Source organism: Dendrobates tinctorius, unplaced genomic scaffold (genome assembly GCF_039654945.1).
Source record: "Dendrobates tinctorius isolate UK_male_01 unplaced genomic scaffold, ASM3965494v1 ptg000037l, whole genome shotgun sequence".
NCBI lineage: Eukaryota > Metazoa > Chordata > Amphibia > Anura > Dendrobatidae > Dendrobates > Dendrobates tinctorius.
In genome coordinates, this window is record NW_027361705.1 from 6,509,379 (window position 1) to 6,524,099 (window position 14,721).

At 45.7% G+C, this 14,721-nt stretch overlaps 1 protein-coding gene and 1 long non-coding RNA gene across 2 annotated transcripts in view; one reads left to right on the forward strand and one right to left on the reverse strand.

Annotated features, from left to right (window-relative positions):
• LGR4 (leucine rich repeat containing G protein-coupled receptor 4) overlaps nt 1–14,721 on the forward strand; it is a 248,297-nt gene that overhangs the window by 83,401 nt on the left and 150,175 nt on the right. The window lies entirely within an intron of this gene.
• Nucleotides 1,073–7,907, reverse strand: LOC141088017 (uncharacterized). Its single transcript, XR_012231822.1, has 2 exons — nt 4,964–7,907; nt 1,073–2,170 (listed from the first exon to the last, which is right to left on the reverse strand). It is a non-coding gene; the product is annotated as an uncharacterized lncRNA (long non-coding RNA).

Below are 14,721 nucleotides of genomic sequence, written 5' to 3' on the forward strand. Positions count from 1 at the left end.
CATGCACATGCACACCGGAAGTGGCTTCGGGACCGGCGCCGAACTTCCGGTTTGCCTCCCACCCATGTGGAACGCACGCGTGGCCTGCAGTTACCGGACTGCGGACGCGGTCCGGGGCCCCAGCCACCGGCCCTTCGAGACTGAGCGGAACTGCTCTAGTCAGGCAGCCGCTAAGCAGCTTGAGGCAGGCCGGGAACAATGGAGCACCGCCGACCCCCACAGGCGACGGGATGAGTATGCAGGGGCAGCTGCTGAGCAGCTGGAGAATAAGCTGTGGAGAAGGGGTGATTGGAATGACCCCCCCCCCCCCACCTGTGGACCAAGGGGTGGAGGAGCACCAACACGCTGGTCGACCTCGGTTATTCCAAATCCTGGTCTGGGTGCGTCCAGGTAAGGCATTATCTGTACACTGTGACAGACTGATCATGGACGGCGACAAACCCTTACTGCCTGCTTCTGCGGAGCCCAGCGTTCACCTTCCTACTGTAAGTAGCAGGGTGGGTCCCCACTTTTCTGTCCAGGGGTAGTCTCGGAGGTGACTAAGTATGCCTTCTCTCTCTCCAAAGGGAGACAAGGCCTCTGACCCTAAAAATGTTCATGTGTGGTTTCAGGCTTTCCTCTTCATATAGGAAGCTTTCTCAGCCCTGCACGGATGATTTATTACGTACAGAGCAGCCTCCCTACTGGACAGCATAAAAACTCATCACAGAAGTCCAGTCTTCTATGGCGACGTTTTCCCAGACCCGATACTACAGCCCCCTCCAGCTAGAAGGAAATGGGCATCTGTGGAATCTGACTGACTCGGGCGAGATTGTTACCTCTAACTCAGAGGAGGCTTGGGGAAAATGAAGGTTCCACTTCCACCCCCCGTTCTGAAATCTGCTAAGCAGCTTGAGCCAGGGCTGGGATCCGAATGGGAGACCAGCCCGCACTCGCAGGTCCGGGGTGAGGAGGAAGAGGATTTCTCTATACAGTATGAGACGTTTGGGAGGGGCTGAAGCCTAAAACACAATGTAAGAAAAAGTCCTACTGAGAGCTGGAAGAGTCGGGAAGAAGTTCCACAGACGATCTCTTATCAAGCTGAGGTTGAAGGTTTATTCGGAGATACACGGCAAAACAGATACAGAATAACAGAGGAGCTGGAATATGCGGGCAAAAACAGGAATTCAGACAGGCAGAGATTTGCTAGGAAGTCTGGCGATGGTAAGGCTCTGTGCCCTGGCCATGGTGAGGCACAGTGGCATGATGGCGATGGAATGGCCCCGATCGACAGTAACAGGAGCTTCTTATACATTATCAGAACAAAGCAAGCTGCATTTTGCCGCAGAGGGCGTTAACATTATAATTCTAAGGCGTTTTCATGGTAATCTACAGAAACGTGGTTTAGAAAAGAGAATATAATGACATAATACGAAGATATTAATTAACATTTCTTCAAGCAACACTAAAACCCATAAGTCATTGGTATCTATGGCTACTGTCCTAAAATCTTATAATTGTCTCCAGTCTAGGTCCCTAAATTCTTACATCCTGACATTTTAACTACTCTACTCTTCGCTACCACACTATCACGTATAAGCATACTGACCATATATTTGGTAACCTGTGACCCTATTGATTGATCCAATCTTCCTCTACGCACATCGGCTGAGGTTGCTAGGAGACATGATCTCATTTTCCATCCTCCATTTAATACATTTTATCAGCTCTTTTGTAAAAGTTGAATCTTCTCTAACTTTCAACAAAATGGCTGCTAGAGACAACATGGCCGCTCAGTATATTATGACTGACCATTCTCTTACAAGTCCCCCTCTTGTACTCTATCCAGAGTACAACATACAGTACTGTAATATTCATGGGTGAATTACTGAAAATAAGAATATTGAGGTAATTCAGCACTTTATGCACGTGTGTGTGTAAGGCAAATGTCCCTAAAAATAGCACAAACACATAATAAAAAAAATAAAAAAATAATTCAAATAGTCCCAAATAAGTTGCACAATAGTCAAGTCTTTTGGTCTATTTCTTCTCATTCTTTGTCTCCTGGATTTTCCTGATCTTCTCCCCCTCTCACACTATCAGAGTCCCACTGTATAGTGTGAAACATCTTCTCCTGATCATCCAATAGGTTCACGGTCCCAGGAGTCGAATATGAAAATCTTCAGCTGACCTGGAGGAAATAGAAAAAAAAAGAGTGGAGTATCAGTCCTTACCAGAAATCTCAGTAAAATAATTAAGAAGTCTATACTGATTGATATGAACCATTTTAATCACCTTTTTAGCTTGAAAATTTGAGCAAAGACTTAACCATTGTTGTTGGGATGTAAAGCACTAGTCTATCATTAACCCGTTTGTAGTACAAGCACTCCCCCTCAATGGGCAGGGACTCAAGGGAATTGAACAGATATGAGTCTCCATCCTTCTCCTGTGCTTTTACGAGATATTGAAGAGAAGAATAAACAAGGGGGTGCTCTCGGGGTTTTTTTTAGTAACTGCAGCGATGACTTCTTGGGGATATTTGTCCTCGCCTGTGAGTGCAGCTTCCCTGGCTGCGTGATCTACATATGCATTGCCAAGGATGTGAGGGTCAGGGATTAGCCTCTGGTGTCCTTTAATTTTGCAGAAGGACCATAATTTTGGAAATTCTTTACCCCGTTGCTCAATTTGTTTTAGAATGTCTGCATGCTGCAAGGGCTTGTTCTGAGAATCAACCATCCCCCTAAGGGCCCATACATTAAGATATAGAGTGAGTGACGACACGACATATGCGCTATCACTGAAGATATTCATTGGCTCTGGACACACGAGAATGACCTGTAGAGCTGCTTCCAACTCAGCTCTTTGAGCGGAGAAATGACCAGGGAGTTTATACTGCAGCAGCAATGGCTTAGCTGGAAACCACACAGCGAAGCCTGTGATGTAATGCCTCTCATGCCAATAGCAAGCTCCGTCAATATAGGCACAGGGGATTCCCTCTTGAAAATCTGCTCGGAAGGGAGAGGGAGTAACATTAGCCTGTTCAATTTGACAATTGTGACTTTTTCCTGCATACTGCATCATCTGGGCTAAGTGATATTTCTCACCCACTTCGACTTGTAAGTCTCTAGTCTCAAAATCAATGATCCATTGGGCCATTCTCTGTGAATTGATACCTGAAGCTTTTCCTTTCAGCAAAGTTTTTAAGGTGACATGTGGGGTCTGTAGAATTAAAGGAGCAAATCCCACTATATGCTTCACTTGATTCATAGTCCAGTGCACGCCCAGTAGGTGCTTCATGCACTGAGTGAATCCTTTTTCCACGGGGGTCAGCAACCTAGAGTAATAACCTAAGGCATACAACTGACTAGACACTTCTGGGCTTTCTTTGGGCCATTTTTGTAGGAGCACTGAAGAAATAGAGATATCACCGGTGTGAGTCTGAATGTAGAAAGGCTGGGAAGGGTCAGGGTTAACCAATGCAGTAGCTGCCGTAAGGGCGCGCTTCAATCCCTCAAAAGCCTGTAAGGCGGCTCCCTCTACATTAACAGGGTCAAAGTCATTATCAACATTTTTCAATAAATCATACAGTGGTTTAGCCAAATAAGCAAAATCTTCAATGAATTCTCTGGAAAAATTAATAAGACCCAAAAATTTTCTGAGTTCAGTAATATTAGTTGGTATGGGGACAGCCTGAATAGCTTTAACCCTATCATGCATGGGCTTCTTTCCTTCTGCTGAGACAGACACACCCAGAAATTAAACCTCTGATTTCATCAATTGTACTTTATCTAGACTCATTTTGAGTCCTGCCTCTTGTAAAGCCTGACAAACATTTTCAAGGGTTTCTCTGTGTTCACATTCATCGACAGTTTGAATCAATAAATCATCCACATTCTGTAAGACTTTGTCTCCGTAACCCAGGGGTTCTAACATCTGAGCTAATGCCTGATGGAAATACACAGGAGAACTGTGAAATCCCATGGGCAGCCGCGTGAACAAGTATTGCACATTTTCAAAAGTGAATGCGAAGCGGAGTGCAGATTCAGGTGTTAGGGGTACTGAGAAAAAGCCATTTGCAATGTCTAAACAAGAAAACCCTTTACAATCACTCCTCAGCTGTGACATAACTTCAGGGACAGATGCAACAAGGTGAGCAGCTGAGGGAGTGTACTTATTTACAAGTCTCAGGTCTACTACCATTCGAAAACTGCCATCTTCCTTTTTTACAGGTAAAATAGGACTGTTACATGGAGAATTACCTTTCACAACAACACCTTGTTTCTCCAATTCACTGACTGCTACCCTTATGTAAGGGATTGCGTCCTCCGGAATACGGTACTGACGCTGGAAAGGTGGCAGTTTTTCACCATCAATTTTAACCTGAGTTTGCATTAACCCACAATCAGTTTTCTTTGAGATCCACAATTCAGGGAACTTTTGCTTCAATTCATTCTTTAAAGCATCATTGTCAGTGTTTTCAACATTTTCATTAGCACCTTATCCGAAGCTAGCAATGAGTAATTTATGACTCTCCTCCTCCTCTACAGGGACAATTACAGAACAGATAGTGGCTTCTTTCTTCCGCCACAAGACTTTGTTACATAAATCAACAACAATTCCCATTGCTCCCAAAACATCAGTTCCCAAAATAGTGTACCGTAACTGTGGGTTTACCCAAAAAGCGCATCGAAGACCCCTTTGCTTCGATCCCCCTGTGTCCTGAAATTTCAGGTTTACTGGACGACTTTTTTCTGCTTGAATACAGGAGTCCTCAAATTCTACAAAAGTGTAGTCTCAGGCAGTCCAGGGGGTGACTGCAATTTGTGTCGCGTTATTGAAACTGAGGCTCCTGTATCGATGAGGATGTCTTCCCAAGGCAGCCCCTCTATTCTCCCTCTGACATAAGGTCTACCGTCCTTGCCCAGGGAAAGGGGGGCAAGGAGGGTGAGGGGAACAGGGGGAGCACTCCATCAATCAGTGTTACCTGCCGTGGGAAGCCCGAAAAATCCATCATCCCCATCTGGGCACGGCTTCCGTCCAACAGCTGCCACCTCCGCCCCAAAGAGATCCTTAGTCAGGGTCCGGTCCTCATGTTCCCGTAGCTCCTTAATCAGCGGAGCATAGGGACGAGGAGGAGTGACCCCTCCCTGAATAGCATGGACCTCCGGGCACAGATGAGTGAAAGCTATTGGGGAGGGAGCAGGAGCAGAGGGCTCCTGTGAGACTGGGTTAACCATTTGAAGAACGTTGTACTGCTGATACTGCCTAGGGTCATTCACTGCTGGATACGGAGGTCTAACTCCGAAAGGTGGTCTAGAGAACTCCCGGGTCTGTTGGGGGTTAAATGGTGCCCGGGGTTCTCTGGGTACAATCCCTGGCTCAAAGTTGGGACAAAAACGTCTAACATATCCCAGATGTCCACGAAAATAACACAAGGGGGGACCTCTCATAGGATCCTGTGGGGGCTCTGCCGAACGGGACCTGCCCATTCTCAGCAGCTGCGCATACCCCCCCGGAACTCCTGGCCTCCCCTAATCAGCAGATACACCCCGAGGTGAATGGCATGCAAAAACATTAGACTCATCACCCCTCACCTCGGATTGCATCGTCCTAACAAAACACTCACTTACTTTCCTCCCAATTAGGCAAATTTTTTATAAATTTAAGATGGATCAGGAACATTTGGTCAGGGATATTTTTCTCGGGGTTGAAGCAGCTTCACACCTAACCTAGGGTCTGCATGTGCTGGAGCTGTTGGGACAATATGTCTTTCCTCAACTGTATCTGCATAAGCTGGAGCTGTTGGGACACTATATCTTGTCATGTACTACTTCACTCATTCTCTTAACTCTTCTCCAGTCTACAAGTGTATTTACATCAGCACTGTGTTTCTAAGCTGCAGTGTCCATCTGTGACATAACTGCTCTCAGCTGCTGCTCGCACCCCTCCTCTCTGTGCTTCGCTGCTAGCTCCAGCATCTCATTCAGCTTTTCTGATCTCTCCCTATACGCTGCCCCTCCCCGGGTGAACATGTTAACATATTGTTGTGTAGACTATTTATCAAGAGCCTGATCAAAGGTTATGACTGTCTTACACAAAGCCACTACTTGGCTATTAGCTTAACCTAGTGAATTCTTTCTATCCAGTTCCCTGTTCTCGGTGGTAAACCAACGCATACAATTTAACCACGTGGTTTCCACATTAACCCCCTCCAGCTGGGGTGTGCCAGCATATTTCTCTGCCTGCTTCCGTAACCACTCCATATTTACAGTGGTCTACAAGGACGAGTTTTACTCTGTCCTAGTATCAACAAATGCAATTTAAGCAAAGTTAGATACTCACACCTCTCAGATGGAAGACCTCGCTACAGCTGTTTGGGGTCGACCAGATATCAAAAGAGGTGCAGCCGTGATTCCAGCCTCACTCGTTACGCTTGCCAAGCGTCTCCCCACGCCCTTTTAAAGCTTCTTGCTACCCGGCACAACAAATTCTCACGTCCTTGTAGATAGCTTCTTCTTAGTTACTCATCTTTTTATAGTCTTTTTCTTTGTCCGTGGTTTTATTATAAAAAAATCAGGCAGGCGGTTTCAGAGCGATCACGAAAGGTTCTCCTTCAGGCTGGCTTCCTTTGACCGGTTTAACGTATGGCCATACGCGTTTTTTTATTTTTTCTTCAGTCTTCTAACCTCCAAGCCCTCAATTGCAGCTTCTTCCGGTGGTCCTTCTGGAGGCAGCTCTCCGAAGCCGCTCCTCCTGGCTGGCAATCGCCACTTGTAAGAAAAAGTCCTACTGAGAGCTGGAAGAGTCGGGAAGAAGTTCCACAGACGATCTCTTATCAAGCTGAGGTTGAAGGTTTATTCGGAGATACACGGCAAAACAGATACAGAATAACAGAGGAGCTGGAATATGCGGGCAAAAACAGGAATTCAGACAGGCAGAGATTTGCTAGGAAGTCTGGCGATGGTAAGGCTCTGTGCCCTGGCCATGGTGAGGCACAGTGGCATGATGGCGATGGAATGGCCCCGATCGACAGTAACAGGAGCTTCTTATACATTATCAGAACAAAGAAAGCTGCATTTTGCCGCAGAGGGCGTTAACATTATAATTCTAAGGCGTTTTCATGGTAATCTACAGAAACGTGGTTTAGAAAAGAGAATATAATGACATAATATGAAGATATTAATTAACATTTCTTCAAGCAACACTAAAACCCATAAGTCATTGGTATCTATGGCTACTGTCCTAAAATCTTATAATTGTCTCCAGTCTAGGTCCCTAAATTCTTACATCCTGACATTTTAACTACTCTACTCTTCGCTACCACACTATCACGTATAAGCATACTGACCATATATTTGGTAACCTGTGACCCTATTGATTGATCCAATCTTCCTCTACGCACATCGGCTGAGGTTGCTAGGAGACATGATCTCATTTTCCATCCTCCATTTAATACATTTTATCAGCTCTTTTGTAAAAGTTGAATCTTCTCTAACTTTCAACAAAATGGCTGCTAGAGACAACATGGCCGCTCAGTATATTATGACTGACCATTCTCTTACACACAAAGGGGTTTTCTCATTCACGGATATATCCGGAATCTGGAGGAATGGGCCCTTCCCGAGAGAGACTTAGTGTCACCTCAGAAATTGAGGAATTAGTCCCTTGGAGGGAAATTCCTCCTTATGGGAAATCCCTAAAGTGGACGTGCGGAGTCCAGGGTATCTAAAAGAGCGGCTCTAACATTTGAGGGCAACTCTCAATGGCGAGCTTGCTTAGGAAATCCTGGGACGCCTCCACAACCTTGCTTCCCTGTCCCGCTGGTTGCGTATGCTGGAGGATCACCTCACTCGGGGGACCTCTAGCCAGCAGGCAATCGACGACAGGTCCGGGGAAGAAACCCTTGACTCCCTTCCCCTATTACAACGCGACAGGGTTCCTAGTGGATGCTTCTGCTAAGTCCGTCCGGGTAGCAGCAAAATCTGCGGTCCTCTCCAACTCAGCCAGCTGTGGCTGAAATCTTGGGGAGGAGACTTTACGATTCCCTTTCAGGGAAATTATTACTTGGCTCAGCTCTGGATGATATCCCAGAGGAAGCCACTGATGAAAAGAAGTCGCCTCCAGAACAGCCGTTAAGCAGCTTAAGGCTGGGCCCGGACCAGATTCCTCACAGAGAGAATTCAGGGGAACGGGCAAAAAACGGGCCGGTGGAGTTATCCTAAAGGAGGTAAGGGCAGAATATTCTTGCCCCCAACAACAGCAAGGAACGTACTGATCACTACAGCGTACTGATCAATACAACGACAGTTTGAAATTTTCACAATGAGTGTTCTCCGGTCGGGGGCCGACTATCGAATTACATAAATCGTTGCAATCCATATCCTCAAACCAATGGGTTATTTGCACCATTCGCGATAGACTGAGATTGAGGTTCGAGAGTCCTCCCCCTCAATGCTTAAGAGTGATGTCCCTGCAGGCGCACCTCCAAAAAATCCAGACATAACACTTTTGCAAGCTTGTAGACTGTACTTGACTGCTCCCATCAGGAACGATCTCCTCAGTTCCACAGCAGACTTGCCTCTCCGTATGTGTAAACCCTCAGACAGGGTCATAATAAACTTAAACCCTTGAACCAAGTGGTAAAGTACAGAAGATGGAGTCGGTCAAGTCAGGCCACCAGCCATTCTAGGCTGAGCGTGACTGTAGTCAGGTGGTGGCCGCTGGCCAGCTTGGGGCTGGGCTGGGTCCAGAATGGGAGACCAGCCTGCAATCATGGGTCAAGCATTTAACAATCCCCCTCATAGGACACAATTGTGTGATTGGCCACAATGGACCGAGGGACGCTTTCTTTCACGTCCCGATTCATCCAGACGGGGAATTCCTCAGGTCCCAGGGTCCCCAGGTCAACCACTACCAGTTCAATGTCTTGCTGTTCGGGGTGTCATCAGCCCCTCGATTGTTTACCAAGATAATGACAGAGGCAATAATCTTCATTTGTCAGCAGGGGATTTGCATTTTCCCATACTTAGATGACCTTCTAATAATGGCTCCATCCACATCTCGCCTGAACCAGGACGTAGAAAACTCCCTGGAGATTTTACAGTCCTTGGGTTGGATCACCAACCTGGAGAAATCAGACCTTCCTTCTTCAAGGAAGAACTTCTTAGGGATACTCCTGGAATCAGGAAAGCGAACATCATTTTTTTTTAACCCAGGAACAACAACTCGACGTGGTCAGAGGACCTCGAGGTTCAGAGACCAGAGAGCACCAACCCTGAGAGACTCAAATGTCCATCCTAGGTTCACTTACAGTGTGCATCCAAGCTGTTTCCTGGGCACAAGCCCTTACTCGGACCCTTCAGTCCTATGTACTCCGGTGTTCAAAGAAGTATCGGAATACTCTGAGCAAGAGAACTCCCCTTCCTGGTCAGGTGAAGGTGTCTCGCCTATGGTGGCTGGACTACCAGAACCTCCAGCGGGACGTCAGCTGGGATCAGTTCTCCCTGAAAATCGTCACCACAGATGCCAGTAAGAGCCTGGGGTGCTATAGTGGAGTATTCACACTTCCAGGGGGTACGGCCCCCAGGCATCAGAATCAGCTCCTCAAATGTGAGAGAACTAAAAGCTGTAGAAGAAGTGTTTGAAAGCAGGTACGTGGACAATGCGACTACAGTGTCCTACATCCGACACCAAGGAGACACGAAATTCTTCAACCAAAAAAGTGGTGGCTGCAAGAATTTTTTTCTTTGGCAGAGAAACGTCTGTCCATATCAGCAGGCGGACTTTCTCAGCAGGAAGGACGTTCATTCTGGGGTGGAGCCTAGACCAAACAGTATTTTTGTCTCTGGTGTCAATGTGGGGAAATCCTGATGTGGACCTTTTTGCCATCGGTCAAAACACGAAGGTGGAAACATGTTTTTCCCTCAGTCCCACCGACTGAGCGTGGGGAGTAGATGCCTCCTCCCATCCGGGGCAGTTCGATCTGGCTTACGCCTTCCCTCCAATTCCCGTGATAGCGAAATCACTGCAGAAGATATGGGCAGAACAAGTCTCTACAATCCTAGTTTCTCCCATGTGGCCAGGGGGAAGCTGGTACGGAGCCCTACGGAACATGGCTCAGGATGCCCCAATACGTCTGCCCCAAAGGGCCAGTCTCTTGCTACACCCAGACCCGCACAAAATGAACCTTGCTGCCTGGCTACTGAAGCCCAAATTCTAAAAGCGAAAGGCCTTTCCGAGAAAGTGATCCAATCTCTACAGGGCCACTGGCCATTCTAGGCTGAGCGTAACGAACGCCATTTCGGGAAGGCTTGGAAGAAGTTATCATCTTGGTGTTCCCCAAGTGCCCAGACCCCTTCCATCCTAATATCGCACAGATCTTAGAGTTTCTTCAAGACGGCTTAGTTCTGGGGTTCACTCCTAGTTCACTATGGGTTCAGGTGTCAGCTCTTGGTTAACTTTGCTATCAAGATCTGGCAAGCCAACGATGGGTCAGGTGATTCATGACCTCAGCAACTAGAATTCGTCCCAGACTCCGTGGTCAGATTCCCCCCTGGGACTTGAACCTAGTTCTCAAAGGCTTGACCAGGGAACCGTTTGAGCCACTGTCTTCCACGACCCTGGGAAAATTAACAGTAAAAACTGTTTTTGTAACAATCACCACCGCAAGGCGCATAGAATTACAGGCCCTTTCAATACAGGAGCCATACCTGACCATCACGGAGGATAGCATCATCCTAAGGTTTGATCCCTCCTTATGTCTAAGGTAGTCTCGAACCTTCATAGGTTCCAGGACATTATATTGCCTTCCTTCTGTACAACCCCTCCAACACAAAATAAGTCTTTCACACTCTTGATGTTCGTAGAATAGTTATTCTACCTCCAGCAGACAGAATTGGAGGATTGACCAAAATTCATTTGTTCATTCAAATTTTCTGGTCGGAATGAAGGCAAAGGTGGCAATAAATACAATCGCGAATTGAATCAGGCAAGCGATCAGCCTTAACTACTCGTCACAGAACGTTCCTCCTCGTACATGTCTGAAAGCCCACTCTACTCGTTCAGCGTCAACATCATGGGCAGAAAGAGGGAACGCATCTTCGGAGCAGATATGCAGAGCCGCCACCTGGTCGTCTGTCCATACATTCACCAGACATTATAAACTAAATTTCAACAGGGATTTAATGTTTGGCAGACGTGTTCTGCAGGCTGTTGTCCCTCCCTAAGAAATTAGTTGTTGGTATTCCTCCGATATGGCTGTCGTGGAAGGTGACTAGAGAAAATAGAATTAGTCTTACCGGTAATTCGGTTTCCAGGAACCTTCCACGACAGCACTAATTTCCCTCCCTATCTGACACTCTTATTGGATGATTCCTGCACTTTGGTGGTAACTATACATGCTAGTGTGTCCAGAAAAAAACACTGGTGGTAGCAGGAAGGGGAGGGTTATTTAACCTCTTGTGCATTTCCTGTCCCCCGTTAGGGCGGGGAGACATCCTCCGATGTGGCTGTCGTGGAAGGTTCCTAGAAACCGAATTTCCGGTAAGACTAATTCTGTTTTTTTTGTTTGTTTTGTTTTTCTTTCTCCAAGAGAAGCTCCTATCGGATAATTACCTATTAGAATCATAGAACCGTAGAATCGGAACGGACCTCCTGGGCCATCTGGTCCAACCCCCTGCTCAAAGCAGGATTCGCTAAATCATCTCAGTCAGATGTCTGTCCAGCCTCTGTTTGAAGACTTCCATTGAAGGTGAACTCACCACTTCTCGTGGCAGCTTGTTCCACTCATTGATCACTCTAACTGTCAAAAAGTTTTTTCTAATATCTAATCTGTGTCTCCTCCCATTCAGTTTCATCCCATTGCTTCTAGTCTTTCCTTGTGCAAATGAGAATAAAGATGATCCTTCTACAATGTGACAGCCCTTTAGATATTTGTAGACAGCTATTAAGTCTCCTCTCAGTCTTCTCTTTTGCAAACTAAACATTCCCAAATCCTGCAACCTTTCCTCATAAGACAGGGTTTGCAGACCGGTCACCATTCTGGATGCTCTTTTCTGAACTTGCTCCAGTTTGTTGATGTGTTTTTTTTTAAATGTGGTGCCCAAAACTGGACACAATATTCCAGATGAGGTCTGACCAAAGAGGAGTAGAGGGAAATAATGACTTCACGTGATCTAGACTGTATGCTTCTGTTAATACATCCTAGAATTGCATTTTTTTTTTTTTTTTTTGCTGCTGCATCACACTGTTGACTCATATTCAGTCTGTGATCTATTAGTATACCCAAGTCTTTTTCACATGTGCTGTTGCTTAGCCCTAATCCTCCCATTCTGTATATGCTTTGTTCATTTTTATTGCCCAGATGTAGTCCTTCGCATTTTTCCCTGTTAAAAACCATTTTGTTGCTGCCCACTGCTCCAGTTAACATATCTTTTTGAATATTGCTTTAAATTGTCTGTTTTCTTCTAAACGTATCTTATTAAACCCTCCTGACTATATATGTAGTCTCACAAAGCCTAGAAGCTGTTGGTCTATCAGGAGGAGGCGACCCTCAGCGTGGAAAAGATTTGAAGTGACAGAGGATTCCGATCTACCAACTTTTCAACCTCATTTAGATATCTATTGAGGCGCTGATTTCTTGGTAATGGAGGAACAGACTGGCCATACAGGTATCGCTGGACTGGTCTTTGAAAGAGATGCTCACATTTAAATAGTTTGAGGGCAAAACCTGCTGACAGATTTGCAATCTTTACTTTTAAAAGGAAGATTTCTATTTTCACATGGGTTTCTGAGGCTTTTTAGACTCTTAACTCAGTTTCAAGACAGAAAACATGTAGATGGCCAGGATGGTCAGATACCGACCTTATCTTTTCCTATTTATTTATGCTGAAGTGTCTAATAAATGTGCAAAGATCACTGTGAAGAGCGAGCAGTCAGCAGTGTCATCACCTTTTGTGTCTTGTGGATCCTGTGTTATCAGCCTGGTATACAGTCATGGCCAAACGTTTTGAGAATGACACAAATATTAATTTTTACAAAGTCTACGGCTTCATTTTTTCTAATGGCAATTTGCATATACTCCAGAATGTTATAAAGAGTGATCAGCTTAACAGCAATTACTTGCAAAGTCAATATTTGCCTAGAAAATGGACTTTATCCCCCAAAACACATTTCAACATCATTGCAGCCCTGCCTTAAAAGGACCAGCTAACATCGTTTCAGTGATTTCTCCATTAACACAGGTGTGGGTGTTGATGAGGACAGGGCTTGGAGATCAATCTGTCATGATTAAGTAAGAATGACACCACTGGACACTTTAAAAGGAGGCTGGTGCTTGGCATCATTGTTTCTCTTCTGTTAACCATGGTTATCTCTAAAGAAACACGTGCAGTCATCATTGCACTGCACAAAAATGGCCTAACAGGGAAGAGTATCGCAGCTAGAATGATTGCACCTCAGTCAACAATCTATCGCATCATCAAGAACTTCAAGGAGAGAGGTTCCCTTGTTGCCAAAAAGGCTCCAGGGCGCCCAAGAAAGACCAGCAAGCGCCAGGACCGTCTCTTAAAAGTGTTTCAGCTGCGGGATCGGGCTACCAGCAGTGCAGAGCTTGCTCAGGAATGGCAGCAGGCAGGTGTGAGTGCATCTGCACGCACTGTGAGGCGGAGACTCTTGGAGCAAGGCCTGGTCTCAAGGAGGGCAGCAAAGAAGCCACTTCTCTCCAGAAAAAACATCATGGACAGACTGATATTCTGCAAGAGGTACAGGGAGTGGACTGCTGAGGACTGGGGTAAAGTTATTTTCTCTGATGAATCCCCTTTTCGATTGTTTGGGACATCTGGAAAACGGCTTATTCGGAGAAGACCAGGTGAGCGCTACCACCAGTCTTGTCTCATGCCAACTGTCAAGCATCCTGAAACCATTCATGTGTGGGGTTGCTTCTCAGCCAAGGGAATGGGCTCTCTGTCTTGCCTAAAAACACAGCCATGAATAAAGAATGGTACCAGAAGGTCCTCCAAGAGCAACTTCTCCCAACCGTCCAAGAGCAGTTTGGCGATCAACAATGCTTTTTTCAACACGATGGAGCACCTTGCCATAAAGCAAAGGTGATAACTAAATGGCTCAGGGAACAAAACAGAGATTTTGGGACCATGGCCTGGAAACTCCCCAGATCTTAATCCCATTGAGAACTTGTGGTCAATCATCAAGAGACGGGTGGACAAACAAAAACCTTCAAATTCAGACAAAATAAAAGCATTGATTTTGCAAGAATGGACTGCTATCAGTCAGGATTTGATCCAGAAGTTGATTGAGAGCATGCCAGGGAGAATTGCTGAGGTCCTGAAGAAGGGTCAACACTGCAAATATTGACTTGCTGCATTAACTCATTCTAACTGTCAATATAACCTTTTGCTACTCATAATATGATTGCAATTATATTTCTGTATGTGATAAAAACATCTGACAAACACACATAAAAACCAGAGGCCAGCAGATCATGTGAAAATATAATATTTGTGTTATTCTCAAAACTTTTGGCCATGACTGTAGAGGTGTAACCTAAGTTCACATGTCCAGTAGGGATCAGTTAACAGCAATCTGTGGCAAAAGAGTTGATCTCGGCTGGATCCATTTTTTTAACATTGAAGTCTATGGAAAGCGGACCTGTTGCTTAGTCACCCATTTAATGTAGATTAACCCCTTAAGCCCCAAGGGTGGTTTGCATGTTAATGACCAGGCCAA